The 18470-nt window shown below is 34.7% G+C and overlaps 1 protein-coding gene and 1 pseudogene across 3 annotated transcripts in view; both read left to right on the top strand.

Moving 5' to 3' along the window:
* Positions 1-18470, top strand: part of SEMA5A (semaphorin 5A) — a 660701-nt gene that overhangs the window by 480947 nt on the left and 161284 nt on the right. The gene's annotated exons all lie outside the window — the stretch shown is intronic.
* On the top strand, positions 9359-10353 carry LOC140501607 (dicarboxylate carrier SLC25A8 pseudogene; annotated as a pseudogene).

Raw genomic sequence — 18470 nt, 5'->3', positions numbered from 1 at the left:
ACTGGCTGTTAGGAAAATTGAGGGAACTAGATCAATGGTCTCTGATCTTCTGCTGGATGAAAAAGTGACCTCTGTATTTCAGTAAATGGCAAAAAGTCCTGGTTTCATTGCCCTAGTATAACAGTAAGCATCCTGACATACACAGGGGAGCCTGCTACCACAGGTTCTTAGATTTACATTTATAAAAGGAAAGGTAACTTTTGAGGCATCAACAATCACTTTAATCCAGGACATGTATCATTCATTTAGTTCAGGGGAAAAAGTCAACACCCTGAACTTCAGAGAAAATACAGAGAAATCTAAATCAACAGATAACACTTCCAAACTGTCTGCCACTAAGCAATACATACATCACAAATCAACAGACAGATGCAACTGCCTGACCATACATACGTAGTTACCAGAGAGGGAAGCACCAGCATCTGAGTTTTCAAAGCTGGTGTATTGCTTACTGGCTTCCCAGAGTCTCATCTGTCACACAAAGCTTATTCTGAAAACTAAGCCCCAAAGTAAAACCACACTTCAGAGTCTTTATACACTTTTTTAGAACCAGAAGACATCATACTCCTTGAGAACCAGTGCTTCATTCGCAAAAGGTGTGGGTCTTCCCCCAGGCCCATTAATGGGTGGCAAAGATCTTCTTTAATCAAGTTATTCAATCAGAGGCACTTGATTATACTAAAACAAAAACAGCAAAAGATCCTACTTTGCTTGCCATCTCACTCAGTTCTGGCTCTGGTAGAACCTTATGATAAATATTTTTGGGTTCAGAGAATATATAATTTTGACTGGACCATGAAGTACAAGAAGAAGAATATGAAAAAAAGCTGAAGAGAAGCTGGTGATTCCTCATTGTGTCATCCAATTTCTGAGCCCTCAGAGGATATGTTAAGCAATCAAATATTTACGTCTTTTTGGTTAGTATTAAAGTAAGGTGGTGTTATTGAAGAGGCAAATATGGTTAAGAAAAATTCCTCTTCTATACACTTTTCCCCAAAAAGAACATTACTATATATGGCTAAAATAGATAATCTTATTCTTCAACTGGCATTTCCTTGAAAAGATATGTAAATGTTATTGGGTTAAGCCCAATATAAGAAGGTAATTTGCACTACTTCAGAAAAGTTCAAATGCTTTATGGGCAACAGCTTTCACATACTTCTCTTTGATAATCCAATCTCTAGTAATTAGCTATGTGAAAACTCAGAAATTATTCTTCAGTTTTACTTCCTGAACAGAAAAGAAAAATGCCCTTTAATGCTCAGTGTTCAGTAAGATTAATGACAAGTCGTCTGTGCTGCTTACATAATTCTTTAATTTTTTTTTTTGGGGGGGGGATCTATTACCATTATAAAATACTCTTTGATTTAGATCCCAGTAAACTCTAGGAAAGTCATGGATTTCTGTAATAAAAACTATTCTTTTTGGTCAAGCAACTCCTTTTAACCAAGATAGGGAAGTTTTATGGAATAGCATCCAGATATCTTCAATATCTCATTGTTTACCTGAATAAACAAAAACAATCTAGTCCAGAGTTTTAAAAGAATCTGAGTTTGAATTCAGCTCAGACATTGTGACGTTGAAAAACAGTCATAACCTCTGTCAGCCTCAGTTCCCTCATCTATAAAAATGGAGATAATAATAATAATACCTACTTTTCCAAGGTTGTTGGGAGGACAAAATAAAATGATATTTACAAAGTCCTTTGCAAACCTTAAAAAATTATGTAAATTCTGGGCAATATCATTGCTGTCATATTGAGTTGTTTTTTTTTTCCTTCACCATATTTACAAGTCTTTATGCTCAGCAGTTTGTGTTTTTCTTCTTTCAGTTATAAAGTGTAAATACCACGAAGAGAATCTCCAAGATCAGTCAGCAAACACTTATTAAACACTTACTGTATTCTGCACAAGGTATTAAGTCCTAGGGATGAAAAGCCAAGCAAAAATGATACCTACCCTGAGGGAGCTTATATTCTGATGGGGAGAAAATATATAAATAAGTAGTTAAGTTATTATATCCATGTATATTGACTAAATGGATGGGCAGCCACTGTTGTTGTTTAGTTGTTTCAGTTGTGCCCTTTTGGGGTTTTCTTGGCAAATATACTGGAGATGTTTGCCTTTCACAGGTGAGGAAATTGAGGCAAACAGGGTTAAATGATTTGCCCTCAGTCACACAGCTAGGAGGTGTCAGAAGCCGGATTTGAACTGGAGTCTTCCTGAGTCCAGGCCCAGCATTCTATTAACTGCACCACCTGGCTGCCCTACCACCAGGGTAAGGCTTATCTGTTACCTGGGAGAATCAAGAAAAACCTCTTGTGAAATGTGATGTTTGAGCTGAATCTTATAGGAAGCCAGAGATTCCATTAAGGGAAAGTAAAAAGAGAGAGGATTCCAGTCATGACAAACAAACAATTCAAAGGCACAGAGATGAGAAACTGAGTGTTATTCCATTAGGATTAGCAAGGAGTCCAGTATGGTTCAGTATCTTGGTTGTTCAGTTATTTCAGTCATATCCAACTCTTCATGACCCCATTTGGAGTTTTCTTGGCAAAGATACTGAGAGATTTGCCATTTCCTTCTCCAGCTCCAACATTTTACAGATGAGGAAGCTGAGGCAAACAAGGTTAAGTGACTTGTCCAGCTAGTTAATTGGCTAATAAGTAAGACTCACGCAACAAGTATCTGAGGTCAGATTTCAGCTCAGATCTTCCTAACTCCAGTGCTCTGAGCCACCTAGCTGCCCTTCGTGGCATATTTAGAGAAGCTGAAAAGTAGGAAGGGGAAGAACTTTAAGTGACAAACAAAGGCTTTTATACTTGATAATAGAATTTAAAGGAAGCTATCAGTTTATTGAGTACAGGAGTGACATCAGTATGTAATAAGAGATCAATATGAAGACTATTGTAGTAGGTCCGAAGGAATGAGATGAGGGACAGCACTAAGATATTGGGGAGGAATGGGGAGGAAGAAGGCAAGGAAATGAGCATTTATATAGTGACTACTACCATGTGTAACACACTGGGCTAAGCACTATTAAAAATACTATCCCGTGATTCTCTCAACAATCCTGTAAGGTGGGTCTTATTATTATCCCCACTTTACAGTTGAGAAAGTAGAGGCAAGAGAGCTCTGCCTCAAACAGCATTCAAGTGTCTTGGGTCAAATTTGAACTCAGATCTTCCTTAACTCTAGGGTTAGTCCTCTATCCAATGACACACTCATTTTCTTTAAGGAGAAATGACAGTATGAAACATTTATCATTGGATTCAAAATGGGTATTTAGAGTCTAGAATTACGCTAAGGTTGGCAACCTGGATGACTGGCATATTGGTAGCACCCTTGAAAGAAATAGGGAAGTTGACAAGAGAGCTGGGTTTGGAGGGAAGGTGGATAGGGAAGGTTGCTACGTTTGGGATCTTTTGAATTTGAGATACCCAGCTGATTCAAAGAAGAAAGTCTAATTGTGTTTTCATTGCCTATACTTTGGGAACCATTAAGGTGCCTTCTTACCATTTGAGAAATCCAAGGAAACCACACTGTCAAACCACATGCTTTGAATTATCAGCTGCTTACTTCCAGGAATTAGAACACAACTCTGAAAAATAGAAAGGTGAATTATTCTGTTTCTCATTCTTTCAGGAGAAGAACATTTTTGTTTTAAGTGAACATTTTAACAGTGAAAAAGTGCTTAGTATGAATTTTGTGAACATCTCAACTCAAACCAAATGGGACTAGACAAAATATAAATTTGATCATTGGGGATGAGAAGGTAATTTAAACCCCATGCTTATGCATAGTGACTTTCAGAGAGATACTGATAACTTTGCCAAATATGGGGGATTCTTGTTGTTGTTGTTGTAATTTAGCTACGATAAATCTAAAGCAAGTAATTTCCCTTTAGAACCTTGAATTGCCTCCTTACTAGAATGATTTTCAGTCAATGCATTTGCAGTTAGATTTAAGTCATAAGGCTAGATGAGAGCCCTGGAAAAGGCACCCAGAGGAATCCACTAATTGAGCCATTGTTTTAAATGTAATATAGTTTTCGTTCACAGGAAGCACTAGTGGCAAATTTCTTATAGGCTACCAGATTATGATTTACTGCACTTAAAGAAACATTTGAGTTTTGTTTAGTGTTCTAATAGTGGTTCCTGTCAAAGTGTTCTTGTTTCCCTGCCTATTTCTTATGCGGCAAGTACTGACTGAAACAGTCTGGTAACTTTAGTATAAACTTGTTTAGGTTTTGTTACCTGCATTCTAACTAGGAATGTGACAAATCTAAACAGGGGACTTGGCTTAGAAGGGTTCTTGTTGGGAAAAAAAATAACTAATTGATCTTTAGAGATGTATTAAATTAGCAGACCTATTTTGAGAAAAAAAATAGACTACTGTTGAATCTGGTAATTCATGTAAGTAAAACTTTTATTTAAAACATGAAAATATTTATAACATCTGTCCTGAGTGCACAACAGGTAGCATAACTCCCATTTCCCCCTAGTATTAGCTATATTATTTAGATGGAAATACCAGGGCTAATGTAATTCATTTGTTCAGCAACAAATTATAATCAGGCACCTTTATAATATGTTAGTTATCCCTTACTTTGGGATAATTACTGGTTGAACTGATGAACTTAATAAATGAGATATTGTTATGGTAATGTTCAGCAAAATAAGTGTAGAAAAGGTATTTCGTCATTATTTTATGGAGAGAAAGAATGATTTGAAAGGTATGAAATGTGAATTTCTAGTATGTTCAGATGTATTTCCATGTACCAAGATCTATTAAAGTGTACTACTAAGATATACCCTCCAATCACAGCACTAGGGAACCTAGTGAAGTCATAATGCAAATGATGCCTTTTCTAGAATGAGAGTGTATAGAAATATGTCATTTATCTCCCTAATTTTGAAAACAGTGTCATCCATAATGAATCTTTAGGTTGCCTCATTGACAGCCATTGTCAGCTCTGCATTTCATTTCCTTCAGAGGTTTCATTTCAATGCAGTATACAGTAGAGAAGTAGATAAACATTTGGTTGAAATATAATGAAAGGAAGGAAAATGATGGAATTGGAATCAAAGATAATAAAGTTAACTTTCTAATACCTTGCAATAATCCTGACTTCTTTATATTTTCTCTTTCAAGCTATATATTTTCTGGTTTGTTGTGCTTTTATTCAAATGATTTTTTATGTTATAAAAATGTAAAAAAAAAAACTTGGTAAAAATTAAGTTTAGATCAAAACTTCACATCACACATCAAAATAATCCTCTGTGTGTGTGTGTGTATGTGTGTGTGTGTCTTTGTATCACTATAAGTATGCAGCTAGGAAAAGCATATTTAACTAAAGAAGCATTAGAGGAGATGAAAATCCAAGACAGTTTAGACTACATAAAAACAAAGGCTATTTGCATGAATATGACATTAAAAGGAGTTATTGGAAAAATATTTCCAACATAGATCACAGATAAAAAAATAAAGAGTGGATAGATAGAAATGCTTAACATAAAGAATGACAAATCCACTGAGTAGCCAAACAACCTCAACAAATAGTTTTTGAAAGAATATTTGCAATTATAATTGACTGCATGGAAACAAGCTCCAAATTACTACTAGCCTGAGATTTCACTTTACTCCATTGAAATTGTCAAAAATTCAAAAAAATGAGAATCAATAATGTTAGAAAAGTTATTAGAAGAGAGGGACATTGATGCTCCTTTAGTAGAGTTACAGAGTAGGGATTTTAATTTGAAATTATTCAGAAGTATTTAAATTTTAATTCCTTTTGTTAGTCATATGCTGAAGACATAAAAAAAAAAGAATAAAAGGTCTAATTTGTACCAAAATATCTATAGCATTACTCTTTGTGGTAGTAAAGACCAAGAATTGAAATGAGTGCCTACTAATAATAAAATGATTGAATAAAAGAGTAAAAATCTAGAGCGACCATGTGGTTTATTAATTAGTTGATTTATAAATAGGAATATATATATACAATATATATAATACACATATATATGTGTGTGTGTATATATTACATGCATTTTATATATACACACACATAGAGATAGGTTCAAGCCGTACCTCTGACATATACTGACCTTGTGAGCCTAAGTAAATCTTTGAACTTTTAGTATCCTAAACAAAGCCCTATGCCTATGTTGCATAGCCAAGGGAGTTCCCTCATCTGGAAGCTTATAATATCAATGAAGTTACAAATCCAGTTTCAATACTTTTCCCTACTGTCAATATAATGGCATATAATTAAGTAAGAAATGAAAATTTAGAGAAATGTTGGAAAATTTACATAAGCCTATTCAAAACAATATAAGCAGAGAAATATACACAATAAATTATAATAATGTAAGCAAGAAAATAAATTAGATAAAGTTGCTCTCTGAGTACTTTTAAAACCAATGAAGTTCCACAAAAAGAGAAAGTGAAACATACATTCTCCTTTGTGTCAGAGGATAATTATGAGAGAATAGTGTATATACTATCGGGCACATCATATGATTTTTTTCTCTTTTTTTAATAATAGAAAGTTTACTTTGGAATTGGGATTGGAAATGACTACTATGTAAAGACAAAGGACATCACAATTTTAAAAATAAAATAATACAACTTAGTGAGCTTTAAAGATAAGATTTATCTATTCTATGTCATGTAAATGTTTCCAGTTGTAGACTTAGGATAAACTGAAATTATCTAGTACTTTTCATTATCTTGCAGAAGTCAGGACTGGAAAATGTCATTGGCAGCAACTATGAGTTTATTTAAATAATCTCTGCAGTACAGAATGCAGGGCATCTGGTTTTATTCAAGTATCCAAGATCTATAGTACAGAAAGCTCAAAGCCCCTCTACTGTTACCATAAGGGAGATATTTTGAGATAGAAATTTCATATGGACATTTTTTCTCCTTCAGGAAATTAAATAAAAATCAGAACTGAAAGCCCAAAAATAAAAGAAGAAATTAATAAAATTGAAAGTAATAACAATTATTATTATTTTAATAAACACATAATATTATATAGTACTCACTATGTACCAGACATTGTGCTAAGTTCTTTATAATTATTACCTCATTTGATTCTTACAACATCCTTTTGAGGTATGTGCTATTATTTTCTCCATTTTACAGATGAGGTAATTGAGGCAAGCAGATGTTAAGCAAGTTGCCCAATTTCTCAGAGCTAGTAAGTGTCTGAGACCATAACTGAACTCAGGTTTTCCTGACTGGAAGCTATGTGCTCTATCCATGCCACCACCTGACTGCCCCCAAAGTTTAAAAAAAATGAAATAACAGATAAAATGAGGAGTTGGTTTTATGAAAGCCTCAATAAAATAGATAAATAGCTATTTTGATTTTTTTAAAAAGAAAGAATAAAATAAAATTATCAGTATCAAAAATGAAAAGGGTACGTGAATAACCGATGGAGATGAAATTAAAGCAATTAGTATCAATTTTTGCCTAAGCATATTCTTACAAAAGTGACAATCTAAATGAAATGAATGAATGCTCACAAACATATAAACTGACCAGACTAAGAAAAGATGCAGAATAGTTAAATATCCCTATCTTTTTCCCCTAAGGAAAAAAATCCCTAGGAATAGATGGATTTGCAATTTAATTCTTCTAAAAATTTAAAGAATAAATTAATTCTAATACTATATAAACAGTTTTTAAAATAGGTAAAGATGGGATCCTACCAGATTCCTTCTATGACACAAATATGGTTTTTATGCCTAAATCTGGGAGATGGAAAAGAGAAAGAAAATTAGAAACCAATCATTCTAATGAATATTGATGCAAAAAAAAAAAAAAACCAAACAAATAAAATACTGGCAAGGACATTGCAGTGATTTGTCACAAAGATCATACAGTATGAATAGGTTGGATTTATACCAAGAATGCATGTCTGATTCAATATTAGGAAAAATATAAGCATAATTGACCATATTGATAACACGACCAATAGAAGTGATTTTATGAAAAAATGCAGAATAAATCTTTTGACAAAATACAATCCCCTAATCCTATTGAAAACACTAGAAAGCATAGAAATAAATAGAGCTTTCCTTAAAAAATAAGTAGTATCTAAAACCAAGAGCAAGCCTTATCTATAATGGGGATGAATTAGAAACCTTTCCAATAATATCAGGGGTGAAGTCAAGATGTCCATTATCATAATCCATTATCATTCAATATTGTACTAGAAATGCTATGTACAGCCATAAGACAAGAAAAAGAAATTGAAGAAATAAGCATAGGCAATGAGGAATAAAAACCATCATTTTTCTGTGGATGATACAAAGATTTACTTAGAGAACCCTAGAGATTCAATTAAAATAATTAAAAAAAACAATTACCAACTTTAGAAAAGTTTCAGGATAAAAAATAAGTCCCCCCAAATCATCATTATTTCTGCATATTACCAACAACACCCAACTGAGAGAGATGAGAAGAGAAATTCCATTTAAAATAACTTCAGACTATAAGATACTTGCCAAGACATACAGGAAGTATATGATCATAATTACAAAACACTGGTCACATAATAAAGCTGAGGCTAGGCCAAGGTAATAAAAAATACAATACTACCAAAATTAATTTTCTTATTCACTTATGTGCCAATCAAATTGCCAAAGAATTACTTTGTAGACTTAGGGAAAAAAAACATGCAACTGGACTGGAGGAATGAAACAAAAAACTCAAGAATACCAAGTGAATCAATGGAAAAATTATGAAGAAAGGTGGCCTAGCAGTATCAAATCTCAAATTATATTACAAAGTCATAACTCTCAAAATAATTTAGTACTAGAAAAATAGTATTTAATAAATTGAATAGATCATATATACAATATACAAAATCAAATAAGAAGAGTAAATCAGCATTTCATAAACCCAAAGATTTCAGCTTCTAAGACAAGAACTCACTTTTCTTGTCAAAAAAGTACTGGGAAAACTGGAAAGTAATCTGGCAGAAACTTGGTATAGACCAATATTTCACACTAAATTCCAAGGCAAGGTCAAAATGGGTATCTGATTTACACATAATGGTTGATATCATAAGCTAATTAAGAGGGCATGGAAAAATTATCTGTTGGGCATATGGATATGAAAGTAATATAAGACCAAAAAGAGATAGATCTAGAGGTAGGAAAATGGATAATTTCAATTACATTAAAGTAAGAAAGAAATTGGCTTAGTGTGGGCATCAACCTACTCTAAGGCTGAGACCTTTTAGCAACCCAGGGCAGAGACAGCTAGACAACCCTTCCAGCCCACTGGATGCCTCATGCCTCTTGTTGTCTCCTCCTGTTTTCCTCTGTGGTCCCAGGCACATAGTATGATCATTGGGTGGTCATTTTTCCAACAACTTCCCATGGAAAATCAAGGAAAGTGGGTCAAGGTTGTGGTGAGCAACTTTGAAGAGTGAGAGATGTTTAAAGGTAGATTAAAGTGTCATCATCCTGAGACCCTCCATATCAGGGCTCTGGTGGAGTTCCCCTATCTCTTCTTGCTCCATCAGTGGAGGCTATCTTTCTATTTCTTCTTTGCCTCCTGGGAAGTAGCAGAAGGCCAGTACTGCATCATGGTTGGATTTAAGCCTACGGATGTGCCCCTAACAGTCACTATAAGGTTCCTTGGGGCTGGCACTGCTTTCTCCATCACTGACCTCATCACCTTCCCTCTGGAAGTCTGGCAGCAGATTTTAGGAGAGAGCCATGGGGCTATCTGAGCTTTCTCTACCACTGCTTGGTATCAAGGTGCCATAGGCACCACTCTCTTCATGGTGAAGACTGAGGAACATGGAAGCCTGCGCAACAGGCTTGGAGCTGAGTTGCAGTGCCTAATGAGTTTTGCCTCTGTCTGCATTGGCCTCTATGACTCTGTCAAGCAGTTCTATACCAAGGGATATAAGCATTCAGGCATTGGGAGCCACCTCCTGGCAAACTGCAGCACAAGAACACTGGCAGTGGCTGCAGCTCAACCCACAGATGCGGTGAAGGTACTTTCCCCTGTGGACGTGGTCAGGATGAGATACATGAACTCTGCCCCAGGCTAGTATACCAGTGCTGGCCACAGTGTCCTCACCATGCTTCTGAAGGTGGGGGGGGGGCCCTTAACCTTCTACAAAGGGTTCATGCCTTCCTTCCTCCATTTAGAATCCTGAAATATAGTGATGTTTGTCACCTACAAGCAACTGGAATGTGCCCAGATGGCCCCTCACACTTCCTGGGAAGCTCCTTTTTGAGCCCTTTGCTACTAGTTTTCTGCTTTATATCCCCCTTTGAGTCTAGACCTCATCCTGCCTCTCCTCTCCCCCTTTCCCCCTATTCCTCTCATCCCATGTCTACTCTCCCCTTTGAGTTAGCCCCATTTGAATCTTCTCCAGCCTACTTCTTCTGCCATTGCAGACTCATCCAGTTCTTAAACTTCTAATAAAGTCAGACCAGAACCATTCATCCCTCCAAAAAAAAAAAAAAAAAAAAAGATTTTGCTCAAATAAAACCAGTGTAGCCAAAATTAGGTGAAAGGTAGGAAACTAGGAAATTATTTATAAGTTTCACTGATAAAGAACTAAGTTCTCAGATATACAGGGAACCAATTCAAATTTCTAAAAATAAGAGCCATTTGCCAACCGTTAAATGGTCAAAGGATATAAACAGACACTTTTCAAAGGAACATAAAGCTCTAAATAATCATATAAAATGCTATAAACCATTAATAATTAGAGAAATGCAAACGAAAACAACTCTGAGTTTTCACTTCATACTCATTTGATTAGCTAAGATGGTAGAAAAGAAAAATGACCAGTATGGGATAGAATGTGTGAAAATAAATACGCTAATGCACTGTTGGTGGAACTGTGAACTAGACCAATCATTCTGGAAAACAATTTGGAATTATACCCAAAGGACTATAAAACTGTGCATACTCTTTGACCCAACAATACCTCTACTAGGTCTATGCCCCAAGGAGATAAAAGGAAAAGGATATATACAAAAATATTTTTAGAAACTCTTTTTGTGATGGCAAAGAATTGTAAATTGAGGGGATGTCCATCAATTGGGGTATGACTGAAGAAAGTTATATGATATAATAGAATTAATGTGCTGTAAGAAGTGATGAAGGGAATGGCTTCCGAAAAACTTAGAAGACTTATATGAACTCATGCCCAGAGAAGTGAAAACAACCTTAAGAACAATGTGTACAGTAACAGTAATACTGTAAAGATAATCAGCTGTCAAAGACTCAGTACCTTTGATCAATACCACAACTCCAAATGAATCATGATGAAAAATACTGTTTACCTCCAGATAAAGAATTGATGGACTGCAGATTGATGAATTTTTTTCCTTTAATTTCTTACTTTTTTCTCCCAAAACATGGTTAATGCAGAAATATGTTTTGCATGACTTCATACGGAAAATAGATGCTATATTTCTTACCTTCTCAGTGGGAAGTAGAGGGAGGAGGAGAATATGGAATGAAAAATAAATACATTTTAAAAATTAAATTTAAAAAATAAAAGAAGCCAGGTGGCTATGAATTGTCTGAAGGGGACAAACTGCCTAGACTTCACTTCATCAATGGTATTCTGAGCTCCTTAGTAAGGGGACAAGTCCTTTTGCGATCTTTTTACCATTCTCCTAGATTGCTGCCACTTCCTTACCCCTGCTCCCAAATTCCTGGAAAGCACTTCTTAGTATATTCCTGTAAATTGTTTTTAAGTCCACCCAATGTGCCATAACCCTTTCTCTAGTGCTTTAAGAATCAAATCCATCTCAGTGAAGCACAGAAGACCCCTTATCATCACTCACTTCTACACCAGAACATAGAGTAACTATGGACCATCTGTGGACTAGCTGCTTCCGGTATATCAGTGTTTTCTTATGACTACTGCCTTCATAGAGAAATAGATTTTTTCTATACCTATCTTGTTAATCCTTGGAATTGGCTGAACTCATTACTGTGATTATGATTCAGATCCCAGCAGCATTTGAGACATTTTACTATTCTAATATTTATCAGAAGTTACTTTTCTATCAAGACTGCAAAATAGAAGGAAACGTGTTCAGCATTTCAAAGTACCTAATGATGTTAAATTGAAGGAGAGTTGGAGAGTGGTGGTCACAAAAAATTTTTTTCAGCTCTACTGTGGGAAGAGTTATGAGGAAGAAAGGATTTAAGGTATACTTCTGTTCATCTGATAAGCCAAACTGCAGCTAATTTTCAATTATCACTTCATGAAGCAACCATGTAGATCTTCTGTAGCAAATCTTCCTTTTTTATTATCTGCTTAATTAAGTCTTTTGTCAAAATAAACAGGATCCTTATTCACTTAATTCTTATAGGAGCTAGTGGGAAATGGGGAAGGGCAAACTTTTTTGGTAAGCAAGAGAAGTAGATAATAGTTTCCCCTAGGTGACAAAGGCACAGTCCGCAAACCCAGTAGGCCAGATCTCCTTAGATTCATATGAGAGGTGAAAACTGGAAAAGTCAAAATATTAGTAGAACTTTATTTTTTAAATTTTGTATGAGAAATGTTCTTTTAGCCACTATTTTGTGATTTTACTGCTACCTTTTTAGAAACACAAAACACAAAAGAAATGTATTATCTTTGTCTTCAGTTTCATTGTCTTTAAAATGAGGGGAGAGGTGTTAATTACATAACTCCTGACGGTTCTAGCAAGTCTATAATACTATGATTTTATGGAAAGTATGATATGATAATAGGGTCTCAAATCTATTATTGCTTACTCGCATTTCTTATTTCTAGCATCAATATTTTCAGATTCAATAGCCTCCCAAGTTTTGATTTAGAAATAGAAGCAGCAAGATATATAATCTAAATCTACGTGACATAATATTTGGTAAATTTATATGAATAAGGAAGGTGTGTCCCCAGTCATTTACAGAGCATTAACTGTTGCTAATCACCAAATGTGGGGCATCCTTGAGGGTGAACTGCAAAGCTGCCTGTAGATCCTCGCCCCACCCCCAAGTCTCCCAACTTCAGTCCCCTGCCTGATTATATTTTACATGTGTGGTGACTGTGTTTCATCCTTGTGGTCAGGAACCAGTCATTTCTGCAGCTGCTCATTAAATGGAGTTCGTGTCCTGCTCTAAAGAAGTTACCCTTGATTCTTTTTTGAATGATCCTCTATGGGAATATTATGTGAATGTCCCAGAAGTTCACTTGCAGCTGCCTTCTGACTTTGACAGACCTTCTCAGATATTGGCATTATAATAATACTTATACAGACAGGAGCTAATGAATCAATATCACACCTTCTGCCAAGTATTATCAATTGGCAGAAAGAGGAAATAAAAGAAGTGATCCTTCCCAAGCTGCTTCAATGCACAGTGCAGCCATCTACCAACCACACAGTAATCCCAAGTCATTTCAGTTCTTAGGTCATATTAGTTGCTTCATCAGTAAAATGTGACATTAGAACTCCATGAGAATAATAAGTCACATTTATATAACAACTTAAGATTTCTAAAGTGTTAACCTGACAAGAATCCAGTGTGCTAGGTATCCCACTTTATAAAGGAGGAAACTGAACCTTAGGGGAAGTTAGGTGACATATCTACAAGTTACATGGCTAATGAATTTCAGAGCCAGAATGAAAACTCCTATTTTTCCTCTCTGAATCCAGTGATTCTTCCATTAGGCCATGGTGTCTCTGAAGACCAGTATCATTCCTCTCAGATATAAAAATTCCTATATTATTTACAATGGGATATTGCTTTGGAATTTTTCAGATATCCTCCTGGCGTGTGCCAAATAGTGCTGCTTAATGAAACCATTTACCTCTTCTTTATATTGTTTTTATATTGGGTTAGAAAAATTAACCAAGTTTATTGGCTGGGGAAAATAAGCTACTTTCTAAAGTGAAATATTACCTGATGTTACCAAATAGCATTATTTAAAAACATGTTTCCCCGTGTTAGTGATTTCCTAGTGAGGGATTCCACTATTCTGGATCTCAAAGGCCTATTAACATAAATGGTAAATGTATTCATCTCTTGTGTATGGATAAATCACTATAGTGTAGTGAAAGGTACTCAGACTAGGGAATAAGAGGCTACTGAGTTCTAAACCCTATTCTGCTTCACTTGGGCTATGGGATTTCCTTTAATCTTTTCACCTTTCGCTTGTCTCTGATGCAATGAATGCCCAAGAGTTCTTACAGGATATCATTTTTTAATCTTCCCAAAGCACTTTCCTCAAAACAATGCTGTGAGATGGGTAGCATCAATATTATTTTATAGAAGAGGAAAAGTGAGGCTCAGGGAAATAAGATGGTTTGCTCAATATAACTATTAAGTAGCAGAGGCAGAATTCAGATTTAAGTTTTTACTTCTCATCTAGTCTTTTATCTTCTCAGGTGTTCTTAACCTGATGTTTGTGAACTTTTTTACCTACTTTTATAATTATTTCATTAGAACTCATTTCCTTTGCAATTCTATTTCTTTTATTTGAATTTTAAAAACATTATTTTGATAAAGGATTTTGTCTTTGTCAGATAGCCATAGGGCCCTTGACACAAAATAAGTTAAAGCTCCTATACTATACCAACCTGCTTCTTAATTAGGCATATTAATACCTTTCTAGCTGAAGACTTTTAAGGACTAAGTTATTAGTAGGTATTTTAACAATAGTAACTGGTATTCTAAGATCTTGTGCATACTGGAAGGAGTTGTAACATTTTAAAGAAGTATATTTTTGGAAAATGCTCAGGAAAGCTTTACTGAAAATTTTGCCTGAATAACCTTTATTGTACCATAAGATTTGCATTATTCTGCCTTTTTTCTTTATTTAGCCCATGGTCCTATTTATTTTTATTTATTTACTATTTTTTTAGTTTTTACAAAGGAATATTTAATTTAAAGTTATATCAAGAGCAGACAAACATTCCTCCTTCTTTTCCTACCCTTGCCACCCCCATCCCCTCAAAAAAAAAAACTATATGTCGTACCATCTCAGTTGTAGTACTGCACCTTAGGTGTAGTACCACCTAAGCCACCTCAGTTTCTGTGCATGGGGAAGGGAATTAGGTTCACAGTTTAATTTGGTTCCTATATAGATATAGCATGGTCCACAAAATTCAAAGTATAATGATCTCCTGGGTTTCTCAAGCCAGCTCTCTCTATTCTAGAATTCTAGCTCCAAAGTCATCACGATTGCCAAGTCTGGGATTCCACAACTTATTCATAGAATTGAAAAAGATACATTGACCAGAACCTCAAGACCATTTCTTAAAGTTACAGGGCCTGAAGGGGAAGGCAGAAAAGATCCTTCCCCACCTGACTCTTTTGCATGTTGCCCATTCAATGGGTGAATAAGACCTTCATCTTTGGGTACCATCAGAAAGAGCCCCAGGGCTATTTTTTAACAATGTTTTTATTCTAACATGGTATATTTTCCTTCAACTCTTTTTTACTCATCATTCTATTGTAACCATTTGTCTTTGGAATTCTTCCTAGAAAGCCAGATTTATTTTCCTCTGTTCACATCTTACTGTCCTTTTCAAGTTCTGAACCATGCTTTCAGTAAGCATTGCTTAAATATTTCCCTCCTCAAATAGACATATTTAAATTGATTTTTCTATTTCATGAACCATCATATCAGCTTGTATTTTGTAGCACTAGTTTTGTATGAGACTTTCTTTTTCTCTTTTATCCTTCTTCTAATGACATTGATTCTGTAAATCCAAACCATTTTCTGCATTATTACTGTATTCCCTTTTTATCTCCTCATTTTATTTCAGCAATCATTTTTAACTGTGGTCTTCCATGCAAGTCATCAGTCACTGGCAAATTCAATAGTATGGATTTTTTTATACTGATAACTTACTATTTTTTTTTGCCAAGAGATTTTGTTGCTTCATCACAGACATCTCTGGGTATTCTGTTTAAGCTTATGAACATTGTTTTTTTAAAGATGTATTTCATTGACCTGTTTCCTCCTGTGTAACAGTGGTGCATTTTGCTTTCTCTTCCACAAATATTACTCATATAACCAGAATACACAAGATTTCATCTTATCTTCTGTCAATTATTTGGCTTTATCTCTGCAGTTTTTGTTTACTATATAAAAGGAATAGAGAAGAAGAAAGGACACAATGTCATTCATTCATGCCCTCTAAGCAGACGAGTTATCAAAAATTTAGATGAAATACAACATGGTATCTGTGGTCATGAGATCATACTATATTCTGAAGTTAATCACATACACTTTGTGGTGCAGATGGGTAACAGATGGTGTCTTCTGATGGATCAGAAGAACATCGAGATCCTTCATCTCCCTTCCCAGTTGGTTCAGTTTTGTGAATGCCAAAGAATTTCCAGAACAAAATAAAAATACAACAAAGTTCCATGAGCCTTAGAGAGACTAGTCTCATAATTATTATACACTGTCATACCTGTAAGGAGCTTTTCCCATGAGCTTTTATCAGTCTTTTACCTGTATAAGTCCCATTTAAATTGAATGAGATGCCTAACACTTCTAATACATTTTTAAAAGATGACCTGTAGAAAAAACACGACAGAATCTTTCTTTATGTAAATTTTAAGATTAATTTAGTTATTTTTTGGTATTATGGCTCACAGAAATAAACAACTCCACACTTTGCAAACATCAAATTCATTAAAAGGCAGAATAAGTCTTATAAATGTGTAGTAGAAACCAAGGCTCTTTTATATGGAATGTATTAATTTAGATTAATTAGATAAGTTAAAAATTTTTGTGTAGCATACTTTGCAGTTGATGTTAACAAAGAAAGCAAATGTTAGTATCATACAAAGATTTAGGGAAATAATAATTGTCAAATTAGAATTATTTTAAACAGTGGATTTTAGAGTTTAGTAAGCACTTTCACCTTGCAGGGTTTAGATAATGACTGACAGAAGGTAATTATTGGCTGTTGCAAGTGGTGGTCATTTTTTAAAGAGAATTATCCAAATGGTTTTTATCTATCATCCTTGAAATTAATTTTTTGTTTGCCTTTGCCTCTGGTTACTATATTTAATGTGAAATATTGAGAGTTGGGACAGTTTGGAAAAATATTGTTTTACTTCCAATAGCAATAATTTTTTCTGAATTTCGTAGTTTGAAACTATCAAATAATTATTTTCCTCCAGGAGGAGGAAAATATTTATTCATGGTTATACCTCATGTCTATGTAGAATTGGAGAGATGAATCTAACTAGTGAATTGGAGACTCAAATCTGGCTGGAGATACTCTCACATGATTGCCTAACATTTTGGTTGGAGTGTCACATAGAATTTAAGAGTCATAGAATCTCAGAGTTGGTACCACCTTCAGAGGCCATCTAACTCAACCCATTCTCAGACAATAATCTGCTCTGCCACATCTCAAACAAATGGTTCTACTCTCTTTGCTTTTAAACTTGCAGTGAGGGAGAAATCACTTGAGGTAGACCATTTTACATTTAGAAAATTCTAATTATTAGAAACATTTCCTTATGTCAATCCTAAACTTACCTCTTTATAATTCCCAACCACTGTTCCAACTTTTTCCTCTGGATCCAAGCAAAACATGTATATTCATTTTTTGGAAATGCCAACACTTCAAGCGCATGAAAATTGCTCATTGCCCCCTTGAAAATGTTTCTTCTCCATTCTAAACATCCTTAGCTCCTTCAACTGATTCTCATAATGCATAATAATGAGGCCCACCATACTTTTGGTTGATCTCACATCCTTTGAACACTCTCCTTATCAAAGAGATTCTTAAAATATTATCAGCAGAATTGCACACAATGCTCCAGAAAGGTCCTAACCAGGAATAAGTACAATAGGGTTACCACCTTCCTAATCCCATGCACTATAGCTCCCTGTATAGAGTCTATGATCACATTAATTATTTTCAATGAGATATCAAATCATTTGACCCATATTAAACATGTAGTCCACTGAAACTCTGAGATCTTTTCAGAAATTTGCTTTTTCGACCATGTCTAATTTATTGACAATGATTTTTAGTCTAAGATTTGCCATTTATTTCTATTATTATGTTTTTGTAAAATTCAACTTATTTTTCTAGTCTGTCAAAATTGTTTTTCATTCCTGACTCTGTCTTCTGTATTAGCTGTCTATCTTTCCCAACTTTGTGTCATCTAAAGAATTTGAAAAGCATGTCTTTTATGCTTTTATAGAAGGCACTGATAAAAGTGTTAGCACAGGTCAAGTACTGATCTCTAGAATATTCCCTTCAAACTGTTAATAACTACTCATTTCATTTGTCTGTTCAACCACTTTCAAATCCAGCTAGCTGTAATGATATAGCTGACATATTTTCTTCTTGTCTATAGGAAAGGCTGATGGGACTTTATCCAATGGTTTTCTAAAATTTAAAAGAACAACATATATAGTGTTCCTCTGAGTCTGGGGTAATCCTGTCCAAAAAAAAAAAAAAATGA

Source organism: Notamacropus eugenii, chromosome 4, assembly GCF_028372415.1.
Source record: "Notamacropus eugenii isolate mMacEug1 chromosome 4, mMacEug1.pri_v2, whole genome shotgun sequence".
In the NCBI taxonomy this organism is placed as follows: Eukaryota; Metazoa; Chordata; class Mammalia; order Diprotodontia; family Macropodidae; genus Notamacropus; species Notamacropus eugenii.
Note: the sequence above shows the minus strand (reverse complement) of the source record. Positions and strands in the feature narration are given on the sequence as shown.